Raw genomic sequence first — 12,500 nt, 5'->3', positions numbered from 1 at the left:
CTCATCGGACTTCCATATTTTGGGGGTTGGATTCTCTCCCGCATTCCAGCCCCCTGGCCACGGGTCGCTCATTCACTTTCAGCCCGGGCCTTGCCAATTTGGTTAATCAGTTAGCCATGCACCAGACTCGGCCTCGCCTTTTTCATTTATGGTTAATGATGTGCCCAGGCTGGGACTTAGTCTCTCCAGCAGCCAAAACTTTTCACTGGTTAATGAGGTGCCCAGCCCGGCACTTAGTCTCTCTCCCCAGCAAGCTTACTTGGTCGGCCGACATTTGGATCCATTTTCGGGGCTTAATCGGGTCGAATACGGTCCCTTACGCAAGGGGAGCCGAAGCCCCGGCCTCTGCCAGGCGTCAGGCTGCCGTTTTTTAAGCCCGACCAAAAACCCGAAAATTGGTTAAAAATGGAAATAAATTTCCACCCAAAAAGGGTTAAAAGTCGGTTGGACGGCAGCCCTGGTCGGTCTCTGCAGACCTGGAGGCCCTAGACAGTAATCTGGAAAACAGACAAAGTCTCGAGAAACCACCTCCTACCATTCTCGGGGTAATTTTTGATAAAGCAGTTCGGGAGCATTTAAACTAGTATGGCAGGGGGCTAGAAACCTATGTAGTGAAATAGAGGAAAGTGAAAGGCAGACAGAAATAAATGGTAAAAGGGTGAGGAACAAAAAACAAAGGGCCAAACTAATTCATAAAAAATGTGAGCATAAAAAAAGCCTGAGGGTTTTATACCTTAATGCGAGAAGCATCAGGAACAAGGTAGATGAATTAGCTGTGGAAATAGAGGTTAATAATTATGATCTAATTGGGATTACGGAAACATGGTTGCAGGGTGAGCAGGGCTGGGAGCTTAACATACAGGGGTATTCAGTATTTAGGAAGGATCGACAAAAAAGAAAGGGAGGAGGGGTAGCATTGCTAGTAAAAGAGGGGATAAATGCAATTGAAAGGAAGGATATTAACTCAGTTAATACAGAATCTATATGGGTGGAGCTAAGAAATAGCGAGGGGCGAAAAACATTAATAGGAGTGGTATATAGGCCTCCAAATAGTAAAATAGAGGTTAGGGAGGGCATCACGAGGGAAATTAGAGAAGCGTGCAATAAGAGCACAGCTGTCATCATAGGTGACTTTAACTTACATATAGATTGGACTAGCCTAATCAGTAAAAATAATGAGGAGGAGGAATTCCTTGAGTGTTTAAGGGATGGTTATCTGGATCAATATGTCGAGGAACCAACTCGGGAACAGGCTATATTGGACTGGGTACTGTGCAATGAGAAGGGACTAATCAGTAATCTTGTTGTACGGGGACCCTTGGGTCAGAGCGATCATAACATGATCGATTTCTCACTCGAAATGGAGAGCGAAGAAATTGACTCAGAGACTAAGGTCCTGAATTTAAACAAGGGGAATTATGATGCCATGAGACGGGAACTGAGTAGGTCTGATTGGACAACGTTCCTGAGAGGACTGGAGGTAGATAAACAATGGCAAACATTTAAAGATAGAATGACAAAATTGCAAAAATTGTTTATACCAATCTGGCATAAAAGGAAATCTAAAAAGGTGACTCAACCGTGGATAACAGGGGAAATTAGAGACAGCATAAAATCCAAAGATAGGGCGTATAAAATAGCCAAAAAAAGCGCCAGAGCGGAAGATTGGGAACAGTTTAAGATAGAGCAAAGGAGGGCAAAGGGCATGATCAAGAGGGGCAAAATAGCTTACGAAAACAAGCTGGCGGAAAATATAAAAACTAACTCCAAAAGCTTTTATAAATATATCAAAAGGAAAAGACTGGTGAAAACCAAAGTTGGTCCATTGCAGTCAGATACGGGGGAATATATAATGGGAAATAAGGAAATGGCAGATCAACTAAATGCATACTTTGGGTCAGTCTTTACGAAGGAAGACACAAAAAACCTCCCTGGGATATCGGGAAAAATAGGGACATTGGCAAAGGAGGAACTGACGCAAATCAATATCTCTAAGAATATGGTGTTAAGGAAGCTAAAGGGATTGAAGGTGGACAAATCCCCAGGGCCTGATAACATGCATCCTAGGGTACTGAAGGAGGTGGCCCTAGAGATAGCGGATGCACTAAGGATGATTTTTCAGAATTCATTAGACTCGGGAACAGTGCCGATGGATTGGAGGGTAGCTAACGTTACCCCACTATTCAAAAAGGGGGGTAGGGAAAAAGCAGGTAATTACAGACCTGTAAGCCTTACATCAGTTGTGGGCAAAATGCTGGAGTCCATCATTAAGGATGAAATAGCGGAGCACTTAGCAAATGGGGACAGGATAGGACAGAGTCAACATGGATTTACAAAGGGTAAATCGTGCTTGACTAATCTATTGGAATTTTTTGAGGGAGTAACTGGTAGAATAGATGGGGGAGAGCCAGTAGATGTGGTGTACCTGGACTTCCAAAAGGCCTTCGATAAGGTCCCACATAAAAGATTAGCATGGAAAATTGAGGCTCATGGGATAAAGGGGAAAGTTTTGGCGTGGATAGGGAACTGGCTGTCAGATAGAAAACAGAGAGTTGGAATAAACGGCTCATTTTCTGAATGGCAGGCAGTAACAAGTGGGGTACCACAGGGATCTGTCCTGGGCCCCCAGCTGTTCACAATTTACATTAATGACCTGGATCAGGGAGTCGGATGCAGCATTTCCAAATTTGCAGACGACACTAAACTAGGAGGTGGGGTGGGCTCAGAGGAAGAGACCAGGAAGCTCCAGAGCGATTTGGACAGACTGGGCGATTGGGCGGATAAATGGCAGATGCACTATAATGTGGACAAGTGCGAAGTTATCCACCTTGGGTGCAGGAACGGGAGGGCAAATTATTATTTAAATGGCAATAGATTGGGAGAGGGGGAAGTACAGAGAGACCTGGGTGTTCTTGTACACCAGTCACTGAAGGCGAGCATGCAGGTGCAACAGGCGGTCAAGAAGGCAAACGGTATGCTGGCCTTCATAGCAAAAGGGTTAGAATACAGGAACAGGGATACCTTGCTGCAGCTGTACAGGGCACTGGTGAGACCACACCTCGAGTACTGTGTACAGTTTTGGTCGCCTCATCTGAGGAAGGATGTTCTTGCCATGGAGGGGGTGCAGCGGCGATTCACCAGGCTGATACCAGGAATGGCGGGAATGACCTATGAGGAGAGACTATGTAGTTTAGGGATGTACACACTGGAGTTTAGAAGATTGAGAGGGGACCTCATAGAAGTGTATAAAATTCTGACAGGTCTAGACAGACTGGATGCAGAAGGAATGTTTCCCTTGGCGGGTGAAAACAGAACTAGAGGACATAATTTAAGGATAAGGGCTAAACCATTTAGGGCAGAGATGAGGGGGAATTTCTTCACTCAGAGAGTGGTGAACCTGTGGAACTCATTGCCACAGAGGGCAGTGTACGCCAGCTCATTAAATATATTTAAGAGGGAATTAGATATATTTCTACGGGCAAAAGGGGTTAAGGGTTACGGAGAGAAGGCGGGGACGGGATACTGAATTAAAGGATCAGCCATGATCTCATTAAATGGCGGAGCAGGCACGAAGGGCCGAATGGCCTACTCCTGCTCCTATCTTCTATGTATCTATGTATCTATGTATTCTCCAGGTACCCCGCCAATCCCCCCTGCCAGAAATGACAAGTGTCAAATCAGCGGGACGGATTTGACTTTTGTGACCGACCGCTGGAACTTTTTTCGGCTACAGGCAGTCAAATTTTTCTCCTTCCGGACTTCCAGTACAACTTTGAACGGCCATATCTCCGCACTCCCGCGTCGGAGCCAAGCCGTTTTTACACCGTTAGACGCGGCTTCCCGTGCCCGTTCGAATGCCGCCCTGCTCGGCGGAAAAGGAGAATTTTTTTATTTTTCGGCCGATTTCGGGAAAAAAAATTCCCGCTCTGAACTCGGATTTTTCGGCTTTAATCGTTTCGTATACGGTCCCTTACGCAAGGGAGCCGAAGCCCCGGCCTCTGCCGGGCGTCAGGCTGCCGTTTTTAAGCCCGACCAAAAACCCGAAAATTGGTTAAAAATGGAAATAAATTTCCACCCAAAAAGGGTTAAAAGTCGGTTGGACGGCAGCCCGGGTCGGTCTCTGCAGACCTGGAGGCCCTAGACAGTAATCTGGAAAACAGATAAAGTCTCGAAAAACCACCTCCTACCATTCTCCAGGTACCCCGCCAATCCCCCCTGCCAGAAATGACAAGTGTCAAATCAGCGGGACGGATTTGACTTTTGTGACCGACCGCTGGAACTTTTTTCGGCTACAGGCAGTCAAATTTTTCTCCTTCCGGACTTCCAGTACAACTTTGAACGGCCATATCTCCGCACTCCCGCGTCGGAGCCAAGCCGTTTTTACACCGTTAGACGCGGCTTCCCGTGCCCGTTCGAATGCCACCCTGCTCGGCGGAAAAGGAGACATTTTTTTTTTTCCGGCCGTTTTCGGGAAAAAATTTTCCCGCTCTGAACTCCGATTTTACGCCTTTAATCGATTCGGAGACGGTCGCTTACGCAAGGGAGGCGAAGCCCGGGCCTCTGCCGGGCGTCAGCCTGCCGTATGTAAGCCCGTCCGAAGCATGAGTTCCCACTTTTGGTTATCCAGTTGTCAATTTTAAAATTTCAGTTAATCAGTTGCCTGCTTGGTTAATCATTTGTCGCTCTGACATTTGGTTAACCAGTTGTCGATGTTCGAAATTCAGTTAATGAGTTGCCTCTTTGAAATTTCAGTTAATGAGTTGGCCCTTTGGTTACTCATTTGTCCCTGTGTCTTTTGGTTAACCAGTTGTCGATGTTCGAAATTCAGTTAATGAGTTGCCTCCTTGGTTACTCATTTGTCGCTCTGGCTTTTGGTTAACCAGTTGTCGATGTTCAAAATTACAGTTAATGAGTTGCCTCTTTGAAATTTCAGTTATTGAGTTGGCCCTTTGGTTACTCATTTGTCCCTGTGTCTTTTGGTTAACCAGTTGTCGATGTTCGAAATTCAGTTAATGAGTTGCCTCCTTGGTTAATCATTTGTCGCTCTGACTCTTGGTTAACCAGTTGTCGATGTTCAAAATTTCAGTTAATGAGCTGCTCTTATGTTCTATGATTTCCGACCTTGACAACTCATTAACCAGTGTTTCAAACAATGCACCAGGCCATTTGACGACCCCAACTCGGTTCCACAAGCGGGAAAGCAGCACCCCAAGGCCCGGTAAGGGGGCCGAATACATTCCCATCGTGAATTCCGTCCCAAATGTGAATGACAAGTTTTCAGTTAATCAGTTGCCTGCTTGGTTACTCATTTGTCGCTCTGACATTTGGTTAACCAGTTGTCGATGTTCAAATTTCAGTTAATGAGTAGCCTCTTTGAAATTTCAGTTAATGAGTTGGCCCTTTGGTTACTCATTTGTCCCTGTGTCTTTTGGTTACCCAGTTGTCGATGTTCGAAATTCAGTTAATGAGTTGCCTCCTTGGTTAATCATTTGTCGCTCTGACTCTTGGTTAACCAGTTGTCGATGTTCGAAATTCAGTTACTGAGTTGCCTCCTTGGTTAATCATTTGTCGCTCTGGCTTTTGGTTAACCAGTTGTCGATGTTCAAAATTTCAGTTAATGAGTTGCCTCTTTGAAATTTCAGTTAATGAGTTGGCCCTTTGGTTACTCATTTGTCCCTGTGTCTTTTGGTTATCCAGTTGTCGATGTTCGAAATTCAGTTAATGAGTTGCCTCCTTGGTTAATCATTTGTCGCTCTGGCTTTTGGTTAACCAGTTGTCGATGTTCAAAATTTCAGTTAATGAGCTGCTCTTATGTTCTATGATTTCCTACCTTGACAACTCATTAACCAGTGTTTCAAACAATGCACCAGGCCATTTGACGACCCCAACTCGGTTCCACAAGCGGGAAAGCAGCACCCCAAGGCCCGGTAAGGGGGCCGAATACATTCCCATCGTGAATTCCGTCCCAAATGTGAATGACAAGTTTTCAGTTAATCAGTTGCCTGCTTGGTTACTCATTTGTCGCTCTGACATTTGGTTAACCAGTTGTCGATGTTCAAAATTTCAGTTAATGAGTTGCCTCTTTGAAATTTCAGTTAATGAGTTGGCCCTTTGGTTACTCATTTGTCCCTGTGTCTTTTGGTTACCCAGTTGTCGATGTTCGAAATTCAGTTAATGAGTTGCCTCCTTGGTTAATCATTTGTCGCTCTGACTCTTGGTTAACCAGTTGTCGATGTTCGAAATTCAGTTACTGAGTTGCCTCCTTGGTTAATCATTTGTCGCTCTGGCTTTTGGTTAACCAGTTGTCGATGTTCAAAATTTCAGTTAATGAGTTGCCTCTTTGAAATTTCAGTTAATGAGTTGGCCCTTTGGTTACTCATTTGTCCCTGTGTCTTTTGGTTAACCAGTTGTCGATGTTCGAAATTCAGTTAATGAGTTGCCTCCTTGGTTAATCATTTGTCGCTCTGGCTTTTGGTTAACCAGTTGTCGATGTTCAAAATTTCAGTTAATGAGTTGCCTCTTTGAAATTTCAGTTAATGAGTTGGCCCTTTGGTTACTCATTTGTCCCTGTGTCTTTTGGTTAACCAGTTGTCGATGTTCGAAATTCAGTTAATGAGTTGCCTCCTTGGTTAATCATTTGTCGCTCTGGCTTTTGGTTAACCAGTTGTCGATGTTCAAAATTTCAGTTAATGAGCTGCTCTTATGTTCTATGATTTCCGACCTTGACAACTCATTAACCAGTGTTTCAAACAATGCACCAGGCCATTTGACGACCCCAACTCGGTTCCACAAGCGGGAAAGCAGCACCCCAAGGCCCGGTAAGGGGGCCGAATACATTCCCATCGTGAATTCCGTCCCAAATGTGAATGACAAGTTTTCAGTTAATCAGTTGCCTGCTTGGTTACTCATTTGTCGCTCTGACATTTGGTTAACCAGTTGTCGATGTTCAAATTTCAGTTAATGAGTAGCCTCTTTGAAATTTCAGTTAATGAGTTGGCCCTTTGGTTACTCATTTGTCCCTGTGTCTTTTGGTTACCCAGTTGTCGATGTTCGAAATTCAGTTAATGAGTTGCCTCCTTGGTTAATCATTTGTCGCCCTGACTCTTGGTTAACCAGTTGTCGATGTTCGAAATTCAGTTACTGAGTTGCCTCCTTGGTTAATCATTTGTCGCTCTGACATTTGGTTTACCAGTTGTCGATGTTCGAAATTCAGTTACTGAGTTGCCTCCTTGGTTAATCATTTGTCGCTCTGGCTTTTGGTTAACCAGTTGTCGATGTTCAAAATTACAGTTAATGAGTTGCCTCTTTGAAATTTCAGTTAATGAGTTGGCCCTTTGGTTACTCATTTGTCCCTGTGTCTTTTGGTTAACCAGTTGTCGATGTTCGAAATTCAGTTAATGAGTTGCCTCCTTGGTTAATCATTTGTCGCTCTGGCTTTTGGTTAACCAGTTGTCGATGTTCGAAATTTCAGTTAATGAGCTGCTCTTATGTTCTATGATTTCCGACCTTGACAACTCATTAACCAGTGTTTCAAACAATGCACCAGGCCATTTGACGACCCCAACTCGGTTCCACAAGCGGGAAAGCAGCACCCCAAGGCCCGGTAAGGGGGCCGAATACATTCCCATCGTGAATTCCGTCCCAAATGTGAATGACAAGTTTTCAGTTAATCAGTTGCCTGCTTGGTTACTCATTTGTCGCTCTGACATTTGGTTAACCAGTTGTCGATGTTCAAAATTTCAGTTAATGAGTTGCCTCTTTGAAATTTCAGTTAATGAGTTGGCCCTTTGGTTACTCATTTGTCCCTGTGTCTTTTGGTTACCCAGTTGTCGATGTTCGAAATTCAGTTAATGAGTTGCCTCCTTGGTTAATCATTTGTCGCTCTGACTCTTGGTTAACCAGTTGTCGATGTTCGAAATTCAGTTTATGAGTTGCCTCCTTGGTTAATCATTTGTCGCTCTGGCTTTTGGTTAACCAGTTGTCGATGTTCGAAATTCAGTTAATGAGTTGCCTCCTTGGTTAATCATTTGTCGCCCTGACTCTTGGTTAACCAGTTGTCGATGTTCGAAATTCAGTTACTGAGTTGCCTCCTTGGTTAATCATTTGTCGCTCTGACATTTGGTTAACCAGTTGTCGATGTTCGAAATTCAGTTAATGAGTTGCTTCCTTGGTTAATCATTTGTCGCTCTGGCTTTTGGTTAACCAGTTGTCGATGTTCGAAATTCAGTTACTGAGTTGCCTCCTTGGTTAATCATTTGTCGCTCTGACATTTGGTTACCCAGTTGTCGATGTTCGAAATTCAGTTAATGAGTTGCCTCCTTGGTTAATCATTTGTCGCTCTGGCTTTTGGTTAACCAGTTGTCGATGTTCAAAATTACAGTTAATGAGTTGCCTCTTTGAAATTTCAGTTAATGAGTTGGCCCTTTGGTTACTCATTTGTCCCTGTGTCTTTTGGTTAACCAGTTGTCGATGTTCGAAATTCAGTTAATGAGTTGCCTCCTTGGTTAATCATTTGTCGCTCTGGCTTTTGGTTAACCAGTTGTCGATGTTCAAAATTTCAGTTAATGAGCTGCTCTTATGTTCTATGATTTCCGACCTTGACAACTCATTAACCAGTGTTTCAAACAATGCACCAGGCCATTTGACGACCCCAACTCGGTTCCACAAGCGGGAAAGCAGCACCCCAAGGCCCGGTAAGGGGGCCGAATACATTCCCATCCTGAATTCCGTCCCAAATGTGAATGACAAGTTTTCAGTTAATCATTTGCCACCTTGGTTCATCATTTGCCACTCTGACTTTTGGTTTCCCAGTTGTCAGTTTTCACATTTCAGTTACTGAGTTGACTTTGTCTTTCTCACTCTGTGTATCTCTATCTTCTCTCTGTCTCTCTCAGTGTATGCGAGTGTCTGTGTGTGTTCCACTGCCGCCCGGCCAACCGGGTCCAAAGGCCCGCCACGTTACACACGAAAAACCCCGGTCTCGCTTCGGAGCGACGGGCACCCGGCTTCTCGGTGTCGGACCGACTCCGTTCAGAAACCGCTGGATGCCCCTTGCCCCTGGCTTGCTCTGGCAGCCGGCGCGTGCAGGCCGCCCCCTGCCCCGCCGTCTCAGTGGTCGGAAAGCGGTCTCCAGCCAACGGCTGTACCTCGGCCGCGGAAAGAGGCAGCTACACAAGCGAGGCACTGCTCTGTGCGGCCCCGCCACCCCGTTCAGCTGCCGTTGTCCCCGACCGGATCGGACTTTCCTTCCCGAAGTTATCCCCGATAAGCTGCCGCTGACCGACGGCCCGTCAGCCGCTGCGGGACGGCGACACTTTCCCGAACTTGCCGGGGTCCAGGCCGATAATATAGTGTGCGCCAGCGCCGGGGCTTTCCAACGAGCCATCCCCGAACGAAATCGGACACGGGAGTCGGGAGCGACAGGCGTTCGACTGGTGCCGGGCAACCGGGTCCAAACGCCCGCCTTGTTAAACACACGTATACCCCAGGCTCGATTCGGAGCGACGGGCACCCGGCTTCCCGGTGTCGGACCGACTCCGTTCAGATACCGTTGGATGCCCCTTGCCCCTGGCTTGCTCTGGCAGCCGGCGCGTGCAGGCCGCCCCCCGCCCCGCCGTCTCAGTGGTCGGAAAGTGGTCTCCAGCCAACGGCTGTACCTCGGCCGGGGAAAGGGGCAGCTACACAAGCCAGGCACTGGTCTGTGCGGGCCCGCCACCCCGTTCGGCTGCCGTTGATCCGGACCGGATCGGACTTTCCCTCCCGAAGTTATGCCCGATAAGCTGCCGCTCACCGGCGGCCCGTCAGCCGCTGCGGGATGGCGACACTTTGCCGAACTTGCCGGGGTCCAGGCCGATAATATAGTGTGCGCCAGCGCCGGGGCTTTCCAACGAGCCCTCCCTGACCGAAATCGGACACGGGAGTCCAGAGCGATAGGCGTTCGACTGCCGGCCGGCCAAACACAGGCAATCCCCCGCCGTTGCGGACCCGCTCCAGGACAACCGGGTCCAAACGCCCGCCTCGTTACACGCACGAAAACACCGGGCTCGATTCGGAGCGACGGGCACCCGGCTTCCCGGTGTCGGACCGACTCCGTTCCGGTACCCTTGGATGCCCCTTGCCCCTGGCTTGCTAGGACAGCCGGCGCGTCAAGGTGGGCCCCCGCGGCTCCGGCTCAGCAGTCGGAAAGCGGTCTCCAGCCAACGGCTGTACCTCGGCCGGGGAAAGGGGCAGCTACACAAGCCCGCTACTGGTCTGTGCGGCCCCGCCACCCCGTTCAGTGGCAGTTGACCCCGACCGGATCGGACTTTACTTCCCGAAGTTATCCCCGATAAGCTGCCGCTGACCGACGGGGCGGCAGCCGGTACGGGTCGCCGACACTTTCCCGAACTTGCCGGGATCCAGTCCGATAATATAGTGTGCGCCAGCGCCGGGGCTTTCCAATGAGCCCTCCCTGACCGAAATCGGACACGGGAGTCCGGAGCCAAAGGCGTTCGACTGCCGGCCGGCCAAACTCAGGCAACCTCCCGCCGTTGCGGACCCGCTCCCGGACAACCGGGTCCAAACGCCCGCCCTGTTACACGCACGAAAACACCGGGCTCGATTCGGAGCGACGGGCACACGGCTTCCCGGTGTCGGACCGACTCCGTTCCGGTACCACTGGATGCCCCTTGCCCCTGGCTTGCTAGGACAGCCGGCGCGTCAAGGTGGGCCCCCGCGGCTCCGGCTCAGCAGTCGGAAAGCGGTCTCCAGCCAACGGCTGTACCTCGGCCGGGGAAAGGGGCAGCTACACAAGCCCGCTACTGGTCTGTGCGGCCCCGCCACCCCGTTCAGTGGCAGTTGACCCCGACCGGATCGGACTTTCCTTCCCGAAGTTATCCCCGATAAGCTGCCGCTGACCGACGGGGCGGCAGCCGCTACGGGACTGCGACACTTTCCCGAACTTGCCGGGGTCCAGGCCGATAATATAGTGTGCGCCAGCGCCGGGGCTTTCCAACGAGCCCTCCCTGACCGAAATCGGACACGGGAGTCCGGAGCCAAAGGCGTTCGACTGCCGGCCGGCCAAACTCAGGCAACCTCCCGCCGTTGCGGACCCGCTCCCGGACAACCGGGTCCAAACGCCCGCCCTGTTACACGCACGAAAACACCGGGCTCGATTCGGAGCGACGGGCACCCGGCTTCCCGGTGTCGGACCGACTCCGTTCCGGTACCACTGGATGCCCCTTGCCCCTGGCTTGCTAGTACAGCCGGCGCGTCAAGGTGGGCCCCCGCGGCTCCGGCTCAGCAGTCGGAAAGCGGTCTCCAGCCAACGGCCGTACCTCGGCCGGGCCAAGCGGCAGCTGCACAAGCCCGCTACTGGTCTGTGCGGCCCCCCCACCCCGTTCAGTCGCAGTTCACCCCAACCGGATCGGACTTTCCGTCCCGAAGTTATCCCCGATAAGCTGCCGCTGACCGACGGGGCGGCAGCCGCTACGGGACTGCGACACTTTCCCGAACTTGCCGGGGTCCAGGCCGATAATATAGTGTGCGCCAGCGCCGGGGCTTTCCAACGAGCCCTCCCTGACCGAAATCGGACACGGGAGTCCGGAGCCAAAGGCGTTCGACTGCCGGCCGGCCAAACACAGGCAACCTCCCGCCGTTGCGGACCCGCTCCCGGACAACCGGGTCCAAACGCCCGCCCTGTTACACGCACGAAAACACCGGGCTCGATTCGGAGCGACGGGCACCCGGCTTCCCGGTGTCGGACCGACTCCGTTCCGGTACCACTGGATGCCCCTTGCCCCTGGCTTGCTAGTACAGCCGGCGCGTCAAGGTGGGCCCCCGCGGCTCCGGCTCAGCAGTCGGAAAGCGGTCTCCAGCCAACGGCCGTACCTCGGCCGGGCCAAGCGGCAGCTACACAAGCCCGCTACTGGTCTGTGCGGCCCCCCCACCCCGTTCAGTCGCAGTTCACCCCAACCGGATCGGACTTTCCGTCCCGAAGTTATCCCCGATAAGCTGCCGCTGACCGACGGGGCGGCCGCCGGAACGGGACTGCGACACTTTCCCGAACTTGCCGGGGCCCAGGCCGATAATATAGTGTGCGCCAGCGTCGGGGCTTTCCAACCAGCCCTCCCTGACCGAAATCGGACACGGGAGTCCGGAGCCAAAGGCGTTCGACTGCCGGCCGGCCAAACCCAGGCAATCTCCCGCCGTTGGGGACCCGCTCCCGGACAACCGGGTCCAAACGCCCGCCCAGTTACACGCACGAAAACACCGGGCTCGATTCGGAGCGACGGGCACCCGACTTCCCGGTGTCGGACCGACTCCCTTCTGGTACCTATGGATGCCCCTTGCCCCTGGCTTGCTCGGACAGCCGGCGCGTCAAGGTGGGTCCCCGCGGCACCGGCTCAGCAGTCGGAAAGCGGTCTCCAGCCAACGGCTGTACCTCGGCCGGGCCAAGAGGCAGCTACACAATCCCGCTACTGGTCTGTGCGGCCCCACCACCCCGTTCAGTCGCAGTTCAC

The sequence above is a fragment of the Somniosus microcephalus genome, unplaced genomic scaffold (genome assembly GCF_052327205.1).
Source record: "Somniosus microcephalus isolate GS21.2 unplaced genomic scaffold, FLI_Smic_1.0 unresolved_chr3, whole genome shotgun sequence".
Classification (NCBI taxonomy): domain Eukaryota; kingdom Metazoa; phylum Chordata; class Chondrichthyes; order Squaliformes; family Somniosidae; genus Somniosus; species Somniosus microcephalus.
This window is presented reverse-complemented; position numbering follows the sequence as displayed.